Source organism: Schistocerca cancellata, chromosome 3 (genome assembly GCF_023864275.1).
Source record: "Schistocerca cancellata isolate TAMUIC-IGC-003103 chromosome 3, iqSchCanc2.1, whole genome shotgun sequence".
Lineage (NCBI taxonomy): Eukaryota > Metazoa > Arthropoda > Insecta > Orthoptera > Acrididae > Schistocerca > Schistocerca cancellata.
In genome coordinates this window covers 523762350-523788802 of record NC_064628.1, presented here as the reverse complement: position 1 = coordinate 523788802, position 26453 = coordinate 523762350, and the positions used below count along the sequence as shown (strand labels likewise).

Sequence of the window (26453 nt, the reverse complement as noted above, 5' to 3'; positions counted from 1 at the left end):
CAGACGCGGGAGATTGCTGCGTTGCCAGTTGCTAACGACGCACGCACCAATAGAAGCAGGGCCATAGTATAGTATAGTTCTCAAACTTACGTTTAGGGGGGGAGCGCGCAGTTTATGAAGTAAAGCCACCACGGCCGCATTAACTCTTTCGCTGCTACAGAGATGTGCACCCCGCATTCCGCGCTGTGCGCGATTTTGTCATCACTGCACTGCTCGCCTGTGCAGACACATGGTGTTCCGACTGCTTTGACATACTTATCATTCGATTTCACAAAAACTATATGGCCCAAAAATTTGATTTTTACACATCTTCTTGGCTGATACCTTCCCCCCATAAATGACTTAATTTTGTTTCGATGTTCAACGCAGTTATTGCGCAGCATTAAATGTAGTAAACCATTGCACGAAATTTTGAAGAGTTTGCAGAGGTAAAAGTCCATAGTGTATACTTTCCGTATGGTCGATTTTAGTTGCCACAATGTTGAGAATGAAATGAGGACAAGACACGCAAATTTCATATAAAACTTACTGTATAACAATGTCTCACTTAATTTAAGTACCAGATAGGTGTCGTATGTAATATTGAGAAATATTCCGTCTTTCGCAACTGTAATAAAACTTTTATTTAGTCCAGAGTCATTTCGCTTATTTCTAAAACGTTCTGATTAAAACGAAGTTGATGAAGTACACAAAACTGAATTGTGGACTTAATAAAACATAGAAATATATTGTCAGTGAGGCGCAGTGCGCAAGCAATTTGTGTTTGTCACAACGGACAGCAAATACTTGCCAAAACATAGATCAGTCGACGAAAACATTGAATTTGATGTTTCCAAAGCAGCGAAGCAAAGAATTGCGTCAGACAATCAAGTAGCTCGGCAACGTACGAGCCGAAATTCTGCTCTAAATAATACTTTGAATACTGTCGTAAAAGTAGATATCTCAAAATGAATAGCAAAACAGCAACTGCGGAAGTGAAGATATAGAAACAAAACAGATAACATGAATATTGTATGTGTGCCTTTTCATTGTTTTTAATTGCTATGAAAAGAAATATTGGAGGACAAAATTAGAAAAACCGAAAACTTATTATGATTATAAAGCACTAGAAATTTCAAAAAATTACATTCAAACGAATAAAATTCATGACGTAAGACACTTCGATATTGTTTTTAAATAAAGAAAATATTAAGCACCGAACCAGTTTGAACTCTGATCCTTTCGCTGAGTAACCAGACACCTAACGATTACGCTAACGCAGCTAGTTGCTCTATAGAACTTCTGGAGGACTCTAAAATATTACGCAAAATACCGACAAACACTGTTGGTAGGACTATGAATTACTCACGTTTCGTCGAAGTTCAATAGAAAATAAACAATTACCGCTGTTCTTCATTGCGAAAAAGCGGTTCGTGAGAATGATACAAACACCTTTCCTTTCAATCACCTGAATTAGGAGGCTTATTGCTTGTTTGGGTTAATTAATTAATAGAATATGCAGCAACTGGTATAAAGAATGCTTTTTCCAAACTTTCTATAAAAGAAAGTCTGCTATCAAGACATTGCTTTTGTTCAATTTCTTTATTTATGGGTGAACGTTTCTAAGACTAAAGACACTCGTCCGTGCTCTGCACTGCAATCGAGCTCTGGCAACGTCTTTCTCTGTTCATTGGCTGACTGTGTTTTATGACGTCAGATGCGCAGAACGAACCTAAACTCGGCCGCCGTTGTAAATGACGCGCACTAGTAATATTTTAAGTTTCGCATTTGTGTTTTGATATTTAACCTAAATTTTTGTAGTTGTTTCACTGCAGTTCTAGTTTTCTCAGCAAAGAATTGTGTTTAGTACATTCATAGCCCGCATACCATGTTTTATTATGAATTTAAAATTTATTTTTTGTTGTAGTTTGTACCACGTAACTGCTACCCTCTTGTCACTGATCCACTGGTCTTACTCGTACATAACCTCGTGTTGGATGGCTCAGAAATAAGGTATTTGTGAAACCGTTTGCCCTTCATCCATATAGGAGCCAGAAACGCTTCGCCTTCTTTGATTTGTAGTTTCCAGTCCATACTTTTATGTCCCTTCAGCTTCTAGTGTGTTTCCTACCACAGCTTCCAAATCACACACAACAATATGATTCTGTCTCCCATGTATTCCAGACTTGCTCCACGTGTTTATCACTGAGTTGGGTTATTAGCATGTCTACTTTGATGATAGATAAATTATTAGCTCTGTGTTCAGTTTAAGTAACAGCAACCTGTCACTATATTGCAATTAGATTTTGACCGTTTGCTCTCATTCCTTGAACCGTACTGCAGTTACTTCAGTATTTTAGCTTTGATCTGGTAAGTATATTACACTCCAGAAGAGACTCCAGAAATCATCTCGACCTTCTAGTTTAATTTCAGAAATTTCTATATCAGTTTCGAGCCGTGTCGTCTCCTATTTTATGTTCTCTGCTTTATCATAAATTCCCAAAATGGTTCAAATGGCTCTGAGCACTACGCAACTTAACTGCTGAGGTTATCAGTCACCTAGAACTTAGAACTAATTAAACCTAACTAACCTAAGGACATCACACACATCCATGCCCGAGGCAGGATTCGAACCTGCGACCGTAGCGGTCGCTCGACTCCAGACTGTAGCGCCTAGAACCGCACGGCCACTACGGCAGGCCATAAATTCCCAGCCACCAAGCATTCCGCGTTCCTGCTTTTTATATTCTTCTGCTTTAACTTTATAATCATCTTGATTATAGCAGTAATTCCTACTTTAATTAAGCCTTTCCGAGACTGTCCCACCTTGGAGATCAGAGTGGGGGTTAATTTAGCTTCGGAAAATTTAATCCCACGACGATCCATACTAAATGCAAATGGTTTGCTAGAGTGAGATGAATCGTGTGGTCAGTTCTGCTTACTTTCTACACTGATGTGACGAAAGACATGGGGTAGCGATATGCACATATACAGATGGCGGTAGTATCGCCTACACTAGGTATAAAAGGGCAGTGCATTGGCGGAGGTGTCACTTGTACTCATGTGGAAACGTTTGCAACGTGATTATGGCCGCACGACGGAAATTAACAGACTTCGAACGTGGAAATTGATAAGGAATTCAATAATCCGAGATCCGCAGTGTCAAGAGTGTTCCGAGAATATCAGATTTTTTAGGCATTACCTCTCTCCACGGACAACGCAGTGGCCGACGGTCTTCAGTTGACGACCGAGAGCAGCGTCTTTTGCGTAGAGTTGTCATGGTAACAGACAAGCAACACTGCAGAAATCAATATGGGACGCACGTTAGGACAGTGCAGTGAAATCTCGTAATATTCCAGCAACTTTGAAGTGTTATATGCACTGACAGCAGACAACCGATACGAGTGTCTTTTCTAAGCATGACATCGCCTACAACACTCGTCCTGGACTCGTGAGCACAAAACGGTTGGACCCTGGACGCCTAGAAAGCCGTTGCCTGATCAGATGAGTCGCGATATCGGGTGGTAAGAACTGTTGGAAGGGTTCGAGTGTGGCGCAGACTCCGCGGAAGCATGGACCCAAATTGCCAACAAGGTACTGTGCAAGCTGATGGTAACTCCATAACGATGTGGGCAGTGTTAACGTGGAGTGGACTAGGTCCTTTAGTCCAACTGAAGCGATCATTGACTGGAAATAGTTATTGGAGGCTACTTGAAGATCATTTCTATCCATTAATGGACTCATAGTATTTTTATGGATGACAATGCGCCATATACCGGTTTGAAGAACATACTGGACAGTTCGAGCGAATGATTTGGCTAGGCATACCGGGCGATATGAATCCCAACGAAAATTTATGGGACATATTCGAGAGTTCAGTTCCAACTCAAAATTCTGCACTGGCAACACATTCGCAAGTGTGGACGGCTATAGAGGCATCACGGCTCAATATTTCTGCAGGTGACTTCCAGCGACTTGTTGAGTCCATGCCACGTCGAGCTGCTGCACTACGCCGGGCAAAAGCAGGTCCGACACGATATTAGGAGGTGTCCCATGACTTTCGTCACCTCAGTGTACATCGCAATGAGATAACCGGATCGACGATTACCAACTTCGCCTACCTGTACCTGCTCTTTGAAGGAAGAATCGCTGTCAGCAAGCTTCAGTATGAGCTCTAGTATACCTGATTTTTTGGCGTACTCATTTTGTGAGCCACGGATGGGGTGAAGCAGTATGTTGCCCGATTCTTCCTGGAAAGTACGCTCCCGGAATCTGAAAAGATAAGCTTTCCCTGATGCACTACACTTACCTTGTAGTGAAACGCTACACTTTTTGATGGATCTTCTCTACCTCTCCTAAAAATCCAACTTCGTAAGAATCCCAAGCTGACGAGTAATGCTCAAGAATTCATCGAACTGCTGCCGTCGATGAATAATATTTCCTTAAGATTCTTCCAACGAATCTAATCCTGGCATCTGCTCCTCCGACAAATACTTCTATGTGATCGTTGAGCTTTAGTTCGTTGCGGACAGTTACCCCTAATTATTGGGTGTCATACTTCCTAGTCATTTTTCGAGAACTACGGAACAGAACACAAATGGACCTCTTCACCAACAGGGTGGCCCGAAAGCCAGTTATTTCATTGGACCATTAATAATACAGTTATTTGTCCAAAACGTCCGTATGTGCACCTCCATTATCCCTGCATAGCTTCGTTAAGCCTCCAGCAATTTAAATAAGGTTGTTCTCTGATGGTTACTGGCTGGAATGCTTACAGTCCTAAGACTATTTCCACGTCGGCTGCAATAGGCTCCTTTAAATTCCAAGTTCTGCACCACGCCAGCTGGTCGACTTGCAAGTTGATCACGCCAGTGATGCACTAATCGCATCACATGTTTCCCTTCGGCTTGGTGCACGATCACAGCAGGAGGCACCCAAAACACTTCCCAGGTGAAAATTTTTCTTCTCGCACGTGGCCGACGTCTGACGAATTGGTGGCTCTTTACCGAACCGTCCACTAAACCTATGCGTCGCTTGTGTCATATTTTCGTTTTACTTTCGTTCATGGAGTCACACAGTTGCCACTAAGAGCTCTTACCAACTTAAGTCGCTCGTATGTGGTATCGTTTTTCATCAAACAATGTACAGTTCCACGTACATACTTTATTCTCCTTCCCGCGCAGTCACGTGATAGTTACGCTGCAGTCATGTTGCTACTCACGTGAGAAGTATTGCTGCCATATCAGTGATCAGAATGGGAGATTCAAATCTTAAATATCTTACCATCTTACACTGTTACACACATTTAGTATTTCCAAGGTGACGATTATTGAACTCTACGAAATAAAATAGTCATGAGTTCTGAACGGTTGGCCGCGGGGCATGACGAGAATTGTATGGCTTGTTTTAGCGACGAAGCTCACTTTCATTTGGATGGGTTCGTCAATAAGCTAAACTGGGGCATCTGGGGGACTAACAACCCGCATTTCGCGATCGAGAAGTCTCTTCAACCTCAGCGGGTAACTGTGTGGTGTGCAATGTCCAGTCACGGAATAATCGGTGCAATATTCCTTGATGGCACAGTGACTACCGAACGGTACGTGAATGTTTTGGAAGATTATTTCATCCCCGTTATCCAAAGTGACCGTGATTTCGACAAGATGTAGTTCATGCAAGACGGAGCTCGACCTCATCGAAGCAGGAGAGTGTTTGATGCCGAGGAGCAGCACTTTGGAGATCGCGTTCTGGCTATAGGGTACTCAGAGGCCACTGAAATGGGCCTCGATTGGCTGCGAAATTCTCCGGATCTGAACACATGCGGCTCCCTTTTGTGGGGTTATCTTAATAAAAAGGTGTACAGCAATAACCCCAAAACAATTCCTGAGCTGAAAACAGCCATTCAGGTGGTCATCGACAGCATCGAGGTTTCGACGCTTTAGAGGGTCACGTAGAATTTCGCTACTCGTCTGCGTCACATCATCGCCAATGATGGCAGGCATATCGAACATGTCATAACCTAAATCCGAATATCTGTAGTGGCATTTACATGTTGAATAAAGTGTGTGCACACCTTAGTTTGTAACTGATTTTTTTTTCATTTAGACCAATAATTGTCACCCTGTATATGTAATACATTTACTTTTAAAGACAGTCGCCAGTCATTTCACCGAGCGTCTATTCTGTGCAAGTATTTTCTAGCGTTGCAACCAACGTACAGACAACGTCAACGTGCGAGAACAGCCTCTCGGAGCTTCCGATGTTACTCACTAGATCACATTTTTTATACTTACTGCAAACAGTAACGTCCCTATAACACTCCTTCAGGGTACTCCCCAAGTCATTTTTAGATCTGCCGATTTCGTTCGGTTCAGAAAGAAGTTTTGAGTTTTATCTGCTAAGTAGTCTTGAATCTACTAAGAAGTTTGGTCTGATAGCCGATAAGTTCGTATCTTGTTCACTAAACCACCTCGCGGAGCTGTATCGAATACCTTCCAGACGTTAAGGAACACGACATCAGCGTGTGCGCCGTTGCCTGCGACGCCCTGAATCTCATGGGCAAACAGTTACGATTCTGAATACGTCTCTTCATTAAGATCGATGTACTGAGATTTTTTTTCTGAAAGATGGTTCAAATGGCTCTGAGCACTATGGGACTTAACATCTGAGGTCATCAGTCCCCTAGAACGTAGAACTAATTAAACCTAACTAACCTAAGGACATCACACACATCCATGCCCGAGGCACGATTCGAACCTGCGACCGTAGCGGTCACGCGTTTTTTTCTCTAGAAGTCTCCAGTCCAGTCACATACATATATTCCGTGAGGTTTCTCTTTGTTTGCTGCGAGAATGTGTTGAAGATTTTCAGTCAATAAATAAGAGTTCCCGCTCGACACGACTATCTACAGCCCTCTGAATCTTGTTAAGTGACAGAGCAAGTGGGGATTCACATGATGGAACCGTGTTGAATCCTACAAAGAAGCTATTCTGTCTCCAATCAAAAGTTGTTATTCACACAGATTAATGTGTTGCATAGTTTTACTACAATACAACTCCTAAACAGAGAGGAAGTTTCTGAAATGTTATACACTTACGGAAATCGAGGGTGTTACACCATGACAATCTTCCCGAACGCTACCAAAACGATATTCCAGTATATTCATGTCCTTGGGACACGTTGATCGAAATTTAATCCTTCTGCGAGCTTATTTTCAGTATAGATAAATGCCGTTCCTACTGATGAAGAATAGAGTGAGTAAATGATGGTTACTGGGAGTGCCTAACGTTACTGGAACTTTTCAGATGGAGATCGCAACACAGCACGCACAGAGGACGTTCACATGCTGTTTATCGTCATGTGTCGGATTGTAAGGAAGGTCGAGTAATTGGAGGACAACGGAGCATCATACCGACAGATCGCATAGACAGTTGGTTGTAGTGCAGTGACTGCAAGACGAGCGTTGACGAGATGGGGTCAGGGCAGGGCACCAGCTTGGCAGGAAGACTAGGACTACACCACGAGAAAGTTGTAAGAATATTTGAGTAACTGTGGCGAGCAGACTATTGTCAGTAGCTAATGGTCGATGAGATGCTACCGGCATTGGGTCGCTATAAACCGTCGGAAAGAGATTACTGGAATATGTGAAAGATGAGCTTTGATCCTGAGTTATTATGCGCCGTATTTTTGCTGATGTCATACTGCAGACGACAGAAACTTGCCTGGTGTAGAGTTAGAGTAAACTAAGATACCTAATGACGTTCTTTGGTGTTCAGCGCTTCAATTTGTGACTGTCAGGTCGACGCCGCGGTGAAAGTTTACAATTAACAAGAGATATCTATATCCCTCCAACTTCTGGAACCATGGTGTGGGGAGTATTGAGTATTTCAACAGGACTGATATGATAATTGTAGAAGGGAGACCGAATGCTCACCAGAATACGGTGAGAATTGTAACCCCTGCTGTCAAATCATTCACGTACAGGCTACCACATGGTATATTACAGAACGGTAACGCACGACCTCTAGCTGTAATCAACCCCAGAAATGCCTTGAGAGACCTAAAGATCCTTCGCTGGCCCTGCCGATCCCTTGATTTGTCATTTATATAAAACGTTTGGGATTGGACGGGGAGACATGTACTTTCTTATCGACTTCCTCCGGGCAAGGTGTCGCAGTGATCAGATACTGGACTCAAATTCAGAGGACGACAGTTTAGATCCGCGTCCGGTTGTACTGAATTAGATTTTCCGTGAGTTCCCTAAATCCCTCCTTTGAAAGTGCACAGACTATTTCTTTCCCCAAAACATTTCGATCTTGTGCTCTGTCTCTAATGATCTCTATGTCGAAAGGACGTTAAACCCTTTTCCTCCTGTGGAGGTGTCAAGCGGAGACACCTTTACGTTGTCAGTATGGTATCATGGAAATGTAGAACGTCTTTCGGCGCTAATAAAACATGATTAGAAAGTTAACATTTTTTATTCATATTTAGAGGTAGGCTCTGAGACCCAGAAGTGTCTGCAGTGATGATCAGGAACAGAGACACGGATGGCCCTCTCACCCAGAATCGACGATGATGTTAGTGTGATAAGGACAGTGAGATGTAGTGGTGGTTGAAGACCCTCAGTCTCTCCATCAGCGATGTGGTAGGCTGTCAATGTGAAGTGCCATCAGCGGCAGGTTGTGGTTACTTCGATGCTGTCATTTCGGGAGCGGCAAGCAGCATGTTCACGAGAAGTGCTGTAATATCTAATACACAGAGGTCACTAAACCGTACCTCAGTCCGCACCAACACATAATACAACCAATCAGATGCCATCTTGTGGGTATAAAAGTGGGAGCTTTGCCATTTCACGACACTCACTTTTAGCGCCTGACGATGATGATGGAGGCAGTCATCGAGAGCTTCGAGTTTTCTCCGTATGTGACACGGCAAGTATACCGAGCATTTTGTCAGTATTGAATCGAGTGCTTCGGTACGAACGCCATCGACTCTTATGACCAAATGAGTTCAGAGCTGGAGAACTGCGGTATTTATGGAGGCGGGCGGGAGGTAATGACGTGAAGCTCTGTCATTATGACCGAAGTGGCCTGCTTCTTTACTAGTAGTCAGCAGTCCTCGTTCCACTGTGTTTGCCTAACAATGTAATACAGGCTATTAACTGCACTCTGAAGTCTGTGATAGCTGTTATTGCATCCGAGGTATATCTTGTTGCTCCATGTAACAAAAGGTAACACAAACAGTGTGATTCAGCTGCCCCTGCAATGGGTTTTGTGCATCCTGCAACGCCTTCATAACCATACACGATTTTCCTTACTCTTTCGGCCCTACGCGCAAACTACACTCCTGGCCATTAAAATTGCTACACCGAGAAGAAATGCAGATGATTAACGGGTATTCATTGGACAAAGATATTGTACTATAACTGACATGCGATTACATTTTCACGCAATTTGGGTGCTTAGATCCTGAGAAATCAGTACCCAGAACAACCACGTCTGGCCGTAATAACGGCCTTAATACGCCTGGGCATTGAGTCAAACAGAGCTTGGATGGCGTGTACAGGTGCAGCTGCCCATGCAGCTATAATACGATACCACAGTTCATCAAGAGTAGTGACTGGCGTATTGTGACGAGCCAGTTGCTCGGCAACCATTGACCAGACGTTTTCAATTGGTGAAAGATCTGGAGAATGTGCTGGCCAGGGCAGCAGTCGAACATTTCCTGTATCCAGAAAGGCCCGTACAGGACCTGCAACATGCCGTCGTGCATTATCCTGCTGAAATGTAGGGTTTCGCAGGAATCGAATGAAGGGTAGAGCCACGGGTCGTAACACATCTGAAATGTAACGTTCGCTGTTCAAAGTGCCGTCACTGCGAACAAGAGGTGACCGAAACGTGTAACCAATGGCACCCCATACCATCACACCGGGTGATACGCCAGTATGGCGATGACGAATACACGCTTCTAATGTGCGTTCACCGCGATGTCGCCAAACACGGATGCGACCATCATGATGCTGTAAACAGAACCTGGATTCATCCGAAAAAATTGCGTTTTACCATTCGTGCACCCAGGTTCGTCGTTGAGTACACCATCGCAGGCGCTCCTGTCTGTGATGCAGCGTCAAGGGTAACCGCAGCCATGGTCTCCGAGCTGATAGTCCATGGTGCTGCAAACGTCGTCGAACTGTTCGTGCAGATGGTTGTTGTCTTGCAAACGTCCCCATCTGTTGACTCAGGGATCAAGACGTGGCTGCACGATCCGTTAAAGCCATGCGGATAAGATGCCTGTCATCTCGACTGCTAGTGATACGAGGCCGTTGGGATCCAGCACGGCGTTCCGTATTACCCTCCTAAACCCACCGATTCCATATTCTGCTAACAGTCATTGGATGTCGACCGACGCGAGCAGCAATGTCGCGATGCGATAAACCGCAATCGCGATAGGCTACAAAAAATGGCTCTGAGCACTATGGGACTTAACTTCTGAGGTCATCAGTCCCCTAGAACTTAGAACTACTTAAACCTAACTAACCTAAGGACATGACACACATCCATACCCGAGGCAGGATTCGAACCTGCGACCGTAGCGGTCGCGCGGTTCCAGACTGTAGCGCCTAAAACCGCTTGGCCACCCCGGCCGGCGATAGGCTACAATCCGACCTTTATCGAAGTCGGAAACGTGATGGTACGCATTTCTCCTCCTTACACGAAGCATCACAACAACGTTTCACCAAGCAACGCCGGTCAACTGCTATTTGTGTATGAGAAATCGGTTGGAAACTTTCCTCATGTCAGCACGTTGTAGGTGTCGCCATCGGCGCCAACCTTGTGTGCATGCTCTAAAAAGCTAATCATTTGCATATCACAGCATCTTCTTCCTGTCGGTTAAATTTCGCGTCTGTAGCACGACATCTTCGTGGTGTAGCAATTTTAATGGCCAGTAGTGTATTATTCCTACAGAAAAAATTAACAGCACCTTTTTTTAGGAAATTTAATGTAGTTAAATCTTGTGCTGGGATACGTTCTCGCCACAGATTTCGAGTCTTTCGTAAAAAACGTGTTTTAAGATTTCTTTTGTGCGTTTTTATGGAATAATTAGAGAATTACGGCCTCTAGTGCAAACACAGCCCAGGTACAGAATTTAATTACATTAAATGTTGTACAACAAGGTCTGGTGATTTTTTTCTGTAGGACTAATAGTTTGTGTGTAGCAAGTGAGACTATGAAAATCTTTCACGTCGTGGTAATTGAAGGTGTTGCAGGTTGCATAAAACAAATAGATAGGGGCAGCTGAATCACCCTGTGATTTCTGTCTGTGTGTCCTTGTGTCTCTCTCTCTCTCAGTGGATGTTCTGCTGAATCTGTAATTTGTGTCTGGATACTGGTGCCGATGTAGCAACGTGTGCTCCTGTCCTCGACCGACTTACAGTGTTGGTTGCCTTGTGTCACCTTTGGCTATGCTAGATTGAACTTAAGAAAAATGTTAATTTCTCCCCCCCCCCCCCCTTCAACTCTGTGGCCTAACATTTCCTTCCTTCCAACGTCCAGCCAGCAATCTTCGTCAGCTGACACGGAAAGTGTTCCAGGCATGGCATATAATCCCTCAAGATGACATTCAAAGGCGGGTTGCTTCCACGCCACAACGAATGCAAGAGTGTATTCGTGCTCTTTTTGAAACCATAGCTGATAGAAGTCAGTTCCCTATGAAACGAAAGTTATATCAATACTCGGTATGTGAAGAACAACTCCACAGCGTTTCATAAATATCGGACCTGTGCTTCACGGTGTAATTGACCCCAGAAGCTTCTAAATGGCACATAAGGCGGGGGAAGTGCCGTTCGGTACGCTGCTCTTCCTCTGAGCGCGCCGCGTCGCAGGTGTGAGTCAGAGCGGGCGGTTTACTGCGGGCAGTTCGCAACAAACGGCGGCCGGACTTCAAAGGGCTGCGAGGCGTGTTTATCCAGCGCAGCCCCTCCCTGACCTTGCGGTGATGCTCAACGCGTGTGCGTCGACTGCCTCGTCACTTTGGGCTGCGGACACCATCGACGTATATTGACAGCAGGAGTTTGGAACATATACTGTGTTCGAACATTATGAATTACCTCGAAAGTAACGGTCCATTGACACACAGTCAGCACGGATTCAGAAAATATCGTACTTGTGCAACTCAACTAGCTCGTTATTCGCACCTAGTAATGAGTAACAGTTCTCAGTAAGCGACGGGAAATCCTCGAGTAAAACAGAAATGATGTCCGGCATTCCCCAAAGAAGTGTTACAGGCCCTCTGCTGCTCCTAAGCTACATAAACGGCTTTGAAGACAATCTGAGCGGCCCTCTTAGATTGTGTGCAGATGATGCTACCATTTACAATCTACTGATGTCTCCAAAATATTAAAAACACTTTGAAAATGACTTAGACACGATATATGCACGGCGCGAAAAGTGATAATTATCTGTGAATGAAGGAAAAGTGTGGGGTCATCACCATGACTACGAAAAGAAATCCGTTAAATTTTGGTTACACGATTAATCACATAAATTTAAAAGCTGTCAGTTCGACTAAATACCTATGAATTACAATTACTGACAACTTAAACTGGAACGATCACATAGATAATGTTTTGGTGAAGGCGGACCAAACACTACTTTTTACTGGCAGACACTTAGAAGATGCAATAGGTTTATCAAAGAGACTGTTTACACAACGCTCGTTCGTCCTCTCCTTGAGTGCTTCTGTGCGGCATGGTATCCTTATCAGATGGAACTGACGAAGGACTTCGAAAAAGTCCAAAGAAGGGCAGCTCGTTTTGTATTATCGCGAAATAAGGAAGATAGTGTCACGGATGTGGTAAGCGAGTTGAGGTGGAAATCGTCCAAACGGAGGCGTTTCTCGTTGATATTTTCACAAAATTTCAATCACCCACTTCCTCCTCTAAATGTGAAAATACTTTATCGTCATCAACCTACATAGGAAGAAATCGTCATCGTAATAAATTAAGAGAAATCAGAGATCGTACAGTAAGATTTAATTGTTTAATTCATCCACGCCCTGTTACAGACTGGAACGGTGCAGAAATAGTCTGAAGATGGTTCAAACAACCCTCTGCCAGGCACTGAAGTGTGAATGCAGATGCAGATGTAGATGAAGGTGACCGCATTTGTTATTGTCCACCAATTGTACGCATTATGCCGTCCCTCGCTACCGTAATACGACGATATGAATTTGCCGTGTGTGCTGTTCACCCGTTTCGACTAGCCGCCAAAATATTACTCTACTTCACCAACGTGAAGCTACTGAGTTAGACTTTCGTCAACCAGTCCAGTTTTAGGCCACCTGTAGTTTCCCTAAAGCAGCAAAAATGAGTAGCAAAATGGTTCCTACTACATTTGCGACGAACTCCGAAAGCCGTCTTAAGGTGTATGGCAGCTACCGGTACTTTTTCACGACATTCCTGTTCCATTCACGAATGGCGGTAAGGCACCGTATGACATGTAATTCCTGTGATTTTTTTTTATTCGCGATTATTTCGCGAGACGTGTGTCGGCCGTCACTGCTTGGAACGTACGCTCTTTAATTTCAACGGTAAATCTCGCCTGGTGCACAACGTCCCTCTTGTAGCGTCGGCCCCTTAAGTTAGTTAAGCACTTCCGTAACGATCTCCCGCAGAGTAGTCCGGTGGCGAAACGCTCTTCCTTGGATTTCCCGAATCTCTTATATTAATCCTTCTTGGTAAGTGTCTCACACTGAGGAACAATAAGAATCGTGCGAACGAGTGTTTTGCAACCCACTTCTTTCGTGGATCGATTACATTTCCTTAAGGTTCTCCCAGTGAATCTCAAACTGGCCCATGCTTTTTCTACAATTTGTTTTATACGCCGATTCTAGTTTATGTCATTCTAGGTGATTACTTCTCGATACTTTACTACAGTTACCAGTAGTGTAATCAACCATAATCCGCCAGGTCACCACCAACTGCGTATTCCATCCTTGTCTATCCCCATCTAGCACTAGCCGCCACAGATTTTCTCGATCTAAACGGTCAGTTTAAACCTATCCTCTATGCACCTCTAGAAACTGCAGAAAACAAGCTATGGGTAGCCTTCATCAAACTGCGGAGTTAATAACACTTTGCATGGGGGCTTAATTAAATATTAATGAAAATATTATTCTCGTAAACAGCTGGCCCTGACTAGTTTTAGTACGCAATCTGACTGCATAGAATAACAACAAACAATGAAAGAAAATTTTCGTTAACACAGTTAATTAATTAAGTCCCCAGCAACTATAAAACCTACGAAACCAACAAAGCACAAGTGTAGCTGTTCTGTATGTGGTAGTATGACTCAACGCACATCTGGCACGGTTCTTCTTCAACAAGACAAGAATTTTTAAATGCCAATTATACTGACGTGATAAAAGAAAATTACAAATACTATAATTGTGCAAGAAAACCAAAATTACACTCTAATACAAGAACACACGCCACATGCTTAGTTGACTGAACCTGTAATGATGCATTATTTAGGTCACTGAAATAATAAAAGAATAAAAGAAAATACCTCCATATATATTGACGAAATGCACTCTGATCATAACAATATCTCCATTAGAATAACATCTGCTATCTCTCCCATCAAATAACTGCATAAAACATGGAACAAACACTCCCTACTACCACATATCCACTCCGAGTTCACGACAAACAGTGTCCACCACAACCTCTCGGCCAGAACTGCCTGCCGCTACGTCTCAATAAGCACTGCAAGTGGAGGCGGCGGAACAATACTCTCTGGCGCGCTCTCTGGCGCTGTGGCTCAGTGTAGCCACCTTTCATATGCCCTTCCTCCAAGGGGTAGAATTCGATGGTATTTTTGCCAGCATTGGTGGTGAAGATACCACCAATTTCGTCAAAAAAAATACAGACAAAAATAAAAGATAATATTAATACGTAAATATCATATAACTAGATAAAATTTTGGCTTTGCACTGACCTTACAATAGCCTAATATATAAAATACAGTAAGGAATACAAATTCTTTCATACATATGACTTTACATAATAGTTTACACAAATATCATGTGGTTAAACAATTCAATCGATAGCGTCAGCAATGACGAATATGAGCAGGTAAGAGTCTTATAACATTTCACAAACAGTAATACACAAAAAATCAGTTTATACAAATATTCACATAAATCCTTTCCATAGTTGAAGAAACAAGTAGTTGACAGTTCCAGCAGTAGCACCCAGCAATGTTGAATAGGTGCTACAGCAACAAGTGACATCATCTCAGTAGAAGCAGTCCATCAGTGGCACCCAGCAATGTCGAGTAGGTGCAGACTCCAACAGGTGACATCATTTCAGTAGCAGCAGTCCATCAGTGGCACCCAGCAATGTTGAATAGGTGCAGACTCCATCAGGTGACATCATTTCAGTAGAAGCAGTCCATCAGTGGCACCCAGCATTGTTGAGTAGGTGCAGACACCGACAAATGACATCATTTCCATAGAAGTAGCTCCATCTGTGCACCCAGTATTTTTGAGTAGGTGCAGACACCATCAGGTGACATCATTTCAGTAGAAGCAGTCCATCAATGGCACCCAGCAATGTCGAGTAGGTGCAGACACCATCAGGTGACATCATTTCAGTAGAAGCAGTTCATCAGTGGCACCCAGCAATGTTGAGTAGGTGCAGACATCATCAGGTGACATTTCAGTAGAAGCAGTCCATCAGTGGCACCCAGCATTGTGGAACAGGTGCAGACACCATCAGGTGACATCATTTTAGTAGAAGCAGTCCATCAGTGGCACCTAGCAATGTGGAGTAGGTGCAGACACCATCAGGTGACATCATTTTAGTAGAAGCAGTCCATCAGTGGCACCTAGCAATGTGGAGTAGGTGCAGACTCCAACAGGTGACATCATTTCAGTAGAAGCAGTCCATCAATGGCACCCAGCAATGTTGAGTAGGTGCAGACACCATCAGGTGACATCATTTCAGTAGAAGCAGTCCATCAGTGGCACCCAGCAATGTGGAGTAGGTGCAGAAAGCAGTCCATAATATTCACTATCACTGATCACACTGTTCATCAGCAGAAATTAAACATGTCCTAGTGGCACCAATCATGTAGAAAAAGTACAAGTAACAGTCCATAATATTTACTATCACTGATCACACAGTTCATCAGCAGAAATTAAACAACTATCACTGATCACACTGTTCCTCAGCAGAAATTAAATATGTCCTAGTGGCACCAATCATGTAGAAAAAGTACAAGTAACAGTCCATAATATTTACTATCACTGATCACACAGTTCATCAGCAGAAATTAAACATTTCTAAGTGTCACACATCATGTCGAAAAGTGCAGATAACAGTTCATAATATTCACCATTACTACTCAGACAGTTCAAGCATGAACAATAGTTTGAATACACATACAAATTCTTTTACAATGCTCTTACACTAAACATACAAATTCTAATAAACACACAAATGATATCAGATAATTGTCATATTACTATTACAAATACTCAAATATCAGTAAACCTATAATATTTATGAGTGTCAGTGCAAGCCACTACAAACAAATAAAATAATATTTAGGAGATAGATGGGTAGGATTAGGAAAGGAAAACACACAAAACACACTCACTCATCTTTCATCCACATTAAGCACTACTGTGTAATTGAATAGTGTTAACTGTGTACATGCACTTCTGTCAAAATTTCATGTTCATCATGTGTATCAAGTGGTAGTGGCAGCAATGTATAACAGTCAATAATAGTTAAGTCAACGTCATAGTCATCATGTCAAGACCAATGTTTGCCAAGCCAGATCAAAATGTACGGTTGCTGAACAACTGTCAGTGTGCCAAGATATGCAATGCTTCCTCTCTCCAAAAAAAAAAAAGTACATACTGCTTAGTGATTTAACAAAGTGTGTGTAGACAATCTTTCTTCCATTTTAGTGTTCTAGTCTGCTATCTTCATCCTCCTTGTTCCATATAGACCAACAACAAAAAAAAAAAAAAAAAAAATATGCACCTCACTTATTTTACCTCTTATACACCATAACTCCAATCAACTTCATATAATCTCAATACCTCAATAATACCTCTTCAATACGTCGATACATATAAACCTTATTGCCAGTTTCATTTCACTTCCATAACAACTCTTTCCTCTAGTCAGTTTCCTCGAACAAGTACAGATAAAATCCTAATGCAAACCTCCACATCCCATACAATCCGAAGACACACTGTCAACACACAACCTCTGTGTAGTCCATCTGACCAAAATCTTTTACTCATTATGAATTATAAACAAAGAATGCATACATGACCTCTAACAGACTTAGTTCGAATAACTCTCAGTAATTAAGTACGATTACGGAGTGTGAATGATCCTAATATTTCACAGTGTGTACACCACTTCAAGAATTATGGCAAACAGAAGCAAACATGTGGAGTATTTCTTGTGTCAAGTGTCACTTCCTATTTCAATTGCTCACGAAAATGCAGTGTAATAACTGTGTTGGTATGTCATGTCGTTAGCTTCCTTTCTAGTAGCACAAATTTATACAGATTCCATAAAACCTCCAGCTCATGTGACTTCTATGAAGTTTCTTGTACTAATGTCGTTCGTCGAATTATAGCAGTTCATTTTCTCATCTTAAAAATATAAGGCACTGAGCGTAAGCAAAACAAGCAGTAGCGAGTAGATATACCAGTAGTGAACAGAATGTCAACAAGTGGATGCAGCACAATTCTTACAACGAGGCTCTGCCAAGCGAACAATCTGTAACTAATACCATAGTGTAACCTAAACTCTATGTTCATTCACAGTATATCAGCATTTCTATATACCAAATTAAAGAGTAGTTGTGACGACAAACAGAGATGTATAAATATGCAATCCATATGCATAGCAGCAAACATATATCTTACGTACTAAACAGGTTATTAGCATCATATCATCATAAGCAAATAATGTTCATATGTAATCTTAATAAGTAAACATGAAGGCACAAGCAAATAAGTAAACATGAAGGCGCAAGCAGATAAATCACAAAGTATAACTTACATACCTAACCACATCAGCACAATTAATCAGGTGACAATTATAATTTAAATAAATAAGCACAGCAGGCACATAATAAAAAAAAATATGACATCAGTGAAAAAGCAGCGCAGTCAAGCGATGTATAATATACACAAGTTACAACCCAGTTCATTAATAATCATTGTCAAAATCAATTAACGTACGCAAGCACGTCGCTTCACAAGTAAATTCATAGAACATGAAATTAGTACAAAGTATGAATCACGTAATCGCGAGCAGCAAATTATGTCTAAAGTACGTACCTAAGTGGAAATATGTTACCTGAAAAATAAACTCAATTAATAATTACCTTTTTAGTTTATTACTTTCTTCTTCGAAATGACATTTTTCCTGAAATTTTCTCGATAGCAAGTCGTCTTAACGTCGGACACGCACAGATTTTACCTGAAGTTCTTAAATATTTTATAGAACTGTATCCTGAAAAATACTGAATGTTAATAACATAATTCATCAAGTCACTATAGCTTTATACTGAATTTAGTCGGAGAAATTAAACTGTGTATTTGTTTACGGCTGTCAGTGCATTCGCACTGAGCGCTCGATCAGCTGTAGGCGCGTGACGTAGAAAGCAATTGTTTGTGGTCAACGACTGCCTTGTGCGGCGCGCAGACTTCACTGTTGCTTTGAGTATGTGCCGCCGCGCCGCCAAAACACAGCGCGGTATCCTTGTATTCTCTGCATGTTTACGTAAACTGTTGGTTTCTCGAAAGTATGTCATTCCACAAAAATTTTGACGTTTGATATATGATATATTCCCTTAGAGCGTCGTGATTTAAGAGTTTCTACTTCAACAGTGTTATCATGAATAATTTTGCGAATCCTATATGGACCGTTATAAAGCAGAAAAAATTTGCGACACAAGCCTTTTCCTTTGTGAGACAAACGGTGAGACTTAATTAACACTTTTTGACCAACTGACAAAATTTTTAAACGACCAGGACACTTCGCTGATTTCTCTCTTCTAGCAGCCGCAGATGCAATATTTTGCAGAGCCAGGTTGACAACTTCAGAATGCCGCAGTTTCCGTGTAGGCGGAAAAGGAACGATTTCAGAAATGCGATTTGTCGGTGCTTTGTTTTTTTAATATCAGTATAGGCGGTAAAGAAGTTGAGTCATTAGGAAGTTCATTCAGAATGTTTTGAAAAATATGAAGATACTGATCCCAGGTTCTGTGATTCTGATGACAATAAAGACGACACAATTTATTGATTTCCTTCATCCATCTCTCTGAAGCGTTAGATTGGGGGTGAAAAAGTGAAATGAAAATTGGTTTAATTTTACGACGCTGTAGAGTACGAAGCCAAATTTTAGAACGAAACTGTGATCCATTATCTGATATAACCTTATCAACATGACCCACTTCTTTAAGAAAATGTTTGATGAATGCGTTAGATACTGAACGAGCTGTTGCTTTGCGTAATGGTGTAAAACACACATATTTTGATGTCAGCTCCACTGCTACGAAAATGTATGCAAAACCATTAGTAGAACGAACCACTAGACCGAACAAATCAACTGCAGCCATGTCCTTTAATTTCGCTGGAATGATAGGAAACAACGGTGCTCTGTGAGAAACTGTTGGCGGCTTAGCCTTTTGACATAATTTGCATTTGGCCAGAAGAAATCGAATACGTTTTTCCATATTATTGAAGTAGCAATTTTCTCGTAATTTATGAAAGCATTTTCTGGGACCAAAGTGTGCATAACTGAAATGCGTATACCAAATCAGCTTATTAACCCACTCATCAGGAATACAAACTAACCAAACAGAGTTGTCGACCGATTTTCGTTTGAAAATAATTTTCCAGATAGTTCGCAAAAACGAGATGTGGCCAAATCGTCCAATCTAACAAAGCGTCTAAGAAAATTACAGACACCAAGAAAACTACGAACATCACGTTTTGTAGTAGGAACAGCATAATTACGAATAGCGTCTAATTTTTCTGGATCAGAAAGAATACCTTCTGTAGAAATAATGTGACCGAGAAATTTCACCTGAGAACGACCAAATTCAGATTTTTCTAAGTTCACCGTAATGCCAACTCTTGCAAAGATACGTAATAATGAATCCAAAATTTTGTTGTGCTCAATCCAAGAATGTTTAGCAATAAGAATGTCGTCAACATATGAAGTAATATTGTCACGAAGATAAACAGGTAAAATTTCATTTAAGCTACGAATGAATCCTGCTGAAGATACAGTAAGTCCAAACGGTAATTTCCGAAATCACTTTTGGGTAAAATAGTCATATCCGGTTATTTTTACACGCTCTCTAGATAGATTGATAGTTGAAGAGTTGTTTCGATAGATGCAAAGAATAGTAAAAGAGTAGGCAGCGGTACAGAAAACTAAAAGAGAAATAGCACCACTACAGCTCGGGGCCCTATGCTCGCTACGGCACATATTCACTTAAGAGTAGTGAATCCCCTGAGGACATTAATAGCTGCACATAATTTCTAGTTTGTGACTTAGTGGCAAATTTAGCGGAAGTGCGTACAGAAATTGATCTAACCATGCACATGGATGTATGTCATTCTTAGAATTGCGGAAGATCTCAAATTTCCGAACAGTCAAAAAGTGTTTATAGTCAAAGTTTTCGCCTCGTGGCGACAAAGACCTACCGCGTCTGTCCCAGTCCGAATGTCGATTATTGTAAAGTTCGCGCGCCTGGCGCTCTCTTGTTGCATCTCGTAAATGAAATAAATTACTTTCTTCAAAACCCGCTGCTATCTGTGATTCTAGATATCTTCTGCTGTCTTTTCCTACGATTTCGCCTTCAATTTGCTTGACTTGCTTTCGTAATGCCTCAACTTCCCTTTTAACGCGTTCATTAATTTTTCCCTGATTTTCAACATGCTTATTTATGTTCTGGTACTCTTCGGTTTCTGCAAATGGCAATGGTGCTGTATCATCTGAATCTCTATCCCCATTTAAACTAAGATTTGTCAATTTATCTGAAATCTCCTCCACTCTTTCCGATAAGTCACCTATTTGTTCTTTTTGTTTATTTACGTCTTCCGTAAGTGTCGCGACTCGGGTTTCGGTAGTGTCACATTTAGTAGTTAACTGGTCACACTGTTGTGTTAGGTTATTTATTCTGTCATTTGGTACGGATTCCTCGATTCTTTCAAGTATTTCTTCCTTATCGCGTGCACATTGTAAATTTAATTCTGAAAATTTCTGTACTATCACGCGATCTCTTTCCTCCTGTTCTCTATCCTGTTCCCTTTGTCTAATCTCTACTGCAATTAATCTATTATTGTGAGCATTCAAAATCGGTTGTACTTCTTCTCTGATTTCTTTCTTTAATTCATCTTTCATATTTTTGAAACATGTCCCTATTCGTGAATCTAACCGTGTTTCTAAAGTTCCCATCTCTGTTTTAATTGTTCCAATCTCTGTTTTTAATTCAGATCCAAACCGTGTTTCCATTGTTCCCATTTGTGATCCCAGTGAGTCTAACCGTTTTTCCATTGTTCCCCTATCAGTTTTAATTTCAGATCGCAAAGTTCCCATCTCTGTTTTAAACTTAGATTCCAACTGTGATCCCAGATTTAATATTGCACCCATCAACTGCTCCATATTAGCCGGTTCGAAATTCTTTTCGCCCCTAACATTTCCCGCAAAACTAACTTCCTTCTGCATAGCCATAAAGCTATCTGTGTTCGATACTATTTCAGAATCTTCTATCGTTGATCTCGTATTCTGTGAATTTTCTGATTGAGAAAAATTTTGAAATGGTTCCGGACTATTTTCCCGACTTATTACATTGTTTTCCACTTCATTATTCATCACACTGTTCTCCTGTGTTGGCGAGTTCGCCATGTCAACAATTTCGTCATTCTGACTATCCATCATTCTTGCCTTTTTCATCGATCGCGTAATCATTTACAAAGCATACAAAACTCGTCACTGTACGAAAATTACACACAATGACTCTTTATCTCCAACAATACCGTTCACACGAGATCTTTCCCTCAAACACGATTAATGAACAATTGAAATAATTGCACTAGATTGTCAAACGCGTATACAAGACAACAAAATTAAATTATGAAATACCATTAGAAGAATGACAATTACCAAATCTACACATGCAATCTGGACTACAATTACTAAACTACAAATTACTACAACAATACTACTGTCTACTATTTTTACAATCAGAAGAATTCCAAGGGACGATCCGAAGCAGCGGTCGCCACGTGCATGGGGGCTTAATTAAATATTAATGAAAATATTATTCTCGTAAACGGCTGGCCCTGACTAGTTTTAGTACGCAATCTGACTGCATAGAATAACAACAAACAATGAAAGAAAATTTTCGTTAACACAGTTAATTAATTAAGTCCCCAGCAACTATAAAACCTACGAAACCAACAAAGCACAAGTGTAGCTGTTCTGTATGTGGTAGTATGACTCAACGCACATCTGGCACGGTTCTTCTTCAACAAGACAAGAATTTTTAAATGCCAATTATACTGACGTGATAAAAGAAAATTACAAATACTATAATTGTGCAAGAAAACCAAAATTACACTCTAATACAAGAACACACGCCAGATGCTTTGTTGACTGAACCTGTAATGATGCATTATTTAGGTCACTGAAATAATAAAAGAATAAAAGAAAATACCTCCATATATATTGACGAAATGCACTCTGATCATAACAATATCTCCATTAGAATAACATCTGCTATCTCTCCCATCAAATAACTGCATAAAACATGGAACAAACACTCCCTACTACCACATATCCACTCCGAGTTCACGACAAACAGTGTCCACCACAACCTCTCGGCCAGAACTGCCTGCCGCTACGTCTCAATAAGCACTGCCAGTGGAGGCGGCGGAACAATACTCTCTGGCGCGCTCTCTGGCGCTGTGGCTCAGTGTAGCCACCTTTCAACTTGCACTTGTGTAGAGGAGTGCCGGAATATTGTAGCTAGTGTCTACATTCTTCTTTAATGTGTAAGCAAACATTTAAAACACGAGCTACCAGTTCGTCAGATGTTAGCACTGCACCCGCCCTCACAGTTTAACTTCCGCCAGTACTGCTTGCCCTCTCTTCCCAACCTGACAGAAGTTTTCCCGTATACTTTGCTGGTCTAGCACTCCTGGCAGAAAGTATACTGCGGAGAAATGGCTTAGCAGCAGCCTAGAGCAAGCTTGGGCAATCTTTGGTGACCCCCGGGCCTGACTCACATATTTACTTAAGCTCGTAGGCCCTATCGTCACGTGATACGTCAACAGCGCTCATAGCAACTAAAGTGAAAACCTATAGCGTCCGTGACGTTTATGTTGACGGGGTAGCGCACCGTCCCGACACGCCAACAATTTAGCCCTTTATACACTCATTTTTTGAGAGTACATTGATTTTATGTTCACCCCATCTTCGGATGTTTACATTTAATTACTCGGCGTGATCATTGTTTCTTTAATTACGACGTTTTACAGTAATTTTCTCAAGAACGTCCGTTGTAAAAACGACTGAAGAAAGGTTGGCGCGTATCATGAATGGCACCATGAGAAAATAAACGCCTACAAAAGTAGCTGGTTGCAGCTGATTCATTTTAAATTACCTTCAGTTTCAACAGTCGCAGTGTTCTATTACGTCCACAACGGACAAGAAGTTTTTACTAATGTTAATGCGAGGAAGAATAGAAAAACAAAATATGGCAGTGAGATAGGCAACCCAGCTGACAGGCAATTGGGAGTGAAATGGCTCTGAGCACTATGGGACTTAACATCTATGGTCATCAGTCCCCTAGAACTTAGAACTACTTAAACCTAACTAACCTAAGGACAGCACACAACACCCAGCCATCACGAGGCAGAGAAAATCCCTGACCCCGCCGGGAATCGAACCCGGGAACCCGGGCGTGGGAAGCGAGAACGCTACCGCACGACCACGAGATGCGGGCAGGCAATTGGGAGTAACTTTGTGTTTGTTGGCCACAGACAGGTCATTCGAGTGTTTGAAATTTAGTGTGTTAATACATAAAAACAATATTAGCAACAATTTATGAAATATTTGTGCAAAAATACTTTTGCTGACTGGTCACATAGGCGTGGATTTTTTCTATAACACCAAATAAATTAAGCCAATCATTTCTTCGTTCATTTTAAAAAGTTTAAAAATCTAAATCGCTTGAACTTTGCTTACGTCGGCTGTATTATGCAGAAGTCAAACTAGATAAACGCAAAATTTCACTGGTCTGCGTCGTCAGATGCAAACCCCAGCCGGTCCGAGCGTTGGCTGAAATACCTGAAAAAGCGTCCCGGGCAGAGTGCAATGCGAGAGCGCTTGTTCCATCTCACACGAATTTCTTCCTTGGGCTGGACCTGGCCCGAGGGCCGCCGGCTGCCCACCCGTGGCTTAGGCAGTTATTTGCAGAATTAATTTTAACTCGGCATTGGAGTGCGCGCTAATTTGAAACTTGGGAGAGTAGAAGACGAGCTACTGGCAGAACTAAAACTTTGATGGCGGGTCGTAAGTTGTGCTTGACTAACTCAATCGGCAGAGCACGTACCCACGAAAGGCAAAGGCGCCAGATTCAAGTTCCGACATTGCAAAGTTTTAATCTGTGAGGAAATTTCAAATCAGCGCACACACCGCTGCAGAGTGAAAATTCATTCTGGAATAGCAGCCTAGTGCAGAAACATCCGGTGACCTTGGTAGCTTCGGAATTAAACCGCTACGGCTGCAGGATACGCTTCGCTAAGGTAATACTACACTTTTCTTAAAGAATGATCGGAGTTACACTCACGTTGCAAGCTCGTATCAGTCCTTGTTGCCTAATGATGTCCTAGATTTCTGGTAACAGATTCTACTGGAAATGTTTCCTTAAGACAGTTGCTGACCAAATCTGGTCCAATGAGCTGCGTATTCACGGTACCGCACCACACATTAACTGAGTGATTTGCGACAGTTCCTGATTATGCTTCGGATAGACATTGATTCATAAATAATGTTAATCCATTGCATCAGTAGCCGGCCGGTGTGGCCGTGCGGTTCTAAGCGCTTCAGTTTGGAACCGCGTGACTGCTACGGTCGCAGGTTCGAATCCTGCCTCGGGCATGGATGTGTGTGATGTCCTTAGGTTAGTTAGGTTTAAGTAGTTCTAAGTTCTAGGGGACTGATGACCTCAGAAGTTAAGTCCCATAGTGCTCAGAGCCATTGCATCGGTTCATTGATAGTAATTACTCCTTCACACATATCATACGGCGTGGTTTTAGATTCTTCCTCATATTGCAGCCCACATTAGTGGTGATCAGGTTCTTTAATTATCTACATCTATATACAGGCTCCGCAGGTCCTCATTCGGAGCATGGCTGAGGGCACCCTATACCACTGCTAGTCATTCCTTTCCTGGTCCACTCGCAGATGGAGCGAGGAAAAAACGACTTTCTGTGTGCTTCCGTACGAACCCTGTTATCTATTGTCTGCGCGGTTCTTACGCTAGATGCATGGAGGGAGGCAGGAACAGGATCGTTCTGCAGTCTGTCGGAAATTTGGGTTCTCTAAATTTTCTCTATAGTGCTGCGCGGTAAGAACGTCTTTTTCTGTCCAGAGATATCCATTTGAGATCACGGAGCATTTCTATAATATCCGTGTGTTGATCGAATCCACCGGTAACACATTTAGCAGCACTCCTCTGAATTGCTACGACGTCTTCCTTTAAGTAGAGCCATTGGGAACCCCAAACATTCGGTCATACTCAAGAATTTGTTGCACAAGCGTTCTGTACTTTTCTAGAATTCGCCTTTCCTACAATCGACCTTATGTATTCGTTCCAATTGATGTAGCTTGGTATCGTTGCATCTAGATATTTAATCGACACGGCGGTCTCAAGCTGCACACTACTAATAATGTATTTGAACGTTAGAGGATTGTTTTTCCCATTCATCTGCATTAACTTACATTCTTCCACATTTAGAGCAAGATGCCGTTCACCGCACCAAATAGAAATTCTAACCAAGTCATCCCGTATCCTCCTACAGTCAACCAACGACGGCCATTTACCGTACACTGCAGCATCATCGGCAGACAGTCGCAGATGCTGTTCACTTTTGTTCTGTGTACCGTACTCACACGTACGGTGTATCCAACTGCAGCGAATTTATCTTGCAGATGCCTATATGTGCACAATGGTTTTCAGACTTTGAATCGTACCAAGATTCCTGTATTTTGTGGGCAGCACGCTTTAGAATACAGATTCAACCTACCTTAAGATTCCCTTTTCATTTTACATGTGGCATATCAACAGATAGCAAACGAATTTGTCTCTGCACAAGGTATTCGTTGCGCTCGTTTCGATTGCTGAAAAAAGTTATTTTTTTTT

At 41.9% G+C, this 26453-nt stretch overlaps 2 protein-coding genes across 7 annotated transcripts in view; one reads left to right on the top strand and one right to left on the bottom strand.

Moving 5' to 3' along the window:
- Positions 1-26453, top strand: part of LOC126175344 (BTB/POZ domain-containing protein 1-like) — a 633855-nt gene that overhangs the window by 508759 nt on the left and 98643 nt on the right. The window contains exon 1 of one of the 6 annotated variants that reach the window (XM_049922074.1): positions 1962-1992. The exons of the other annotated variants lie outside the window; for them this stretch is intronic. The gene's annotated coding sequence lies outside the window, so the exon portion shown is untranslated. Of the gene's footprint in view, positions 1-1961; positions 1993-26453 lie in introns of those variants that run through there. 6 annotated transcript variants of the gene reach the window in all.
- The window catches only part of LOC126175345 (uncharacterized), a 74453-nt gene that overhangs the window by 19977 nt on the left and 28023 nt on the right, over positions 1-26453 (bottom strand). The gene's annotated exons all lie outside the window — the stretch shown is intronic.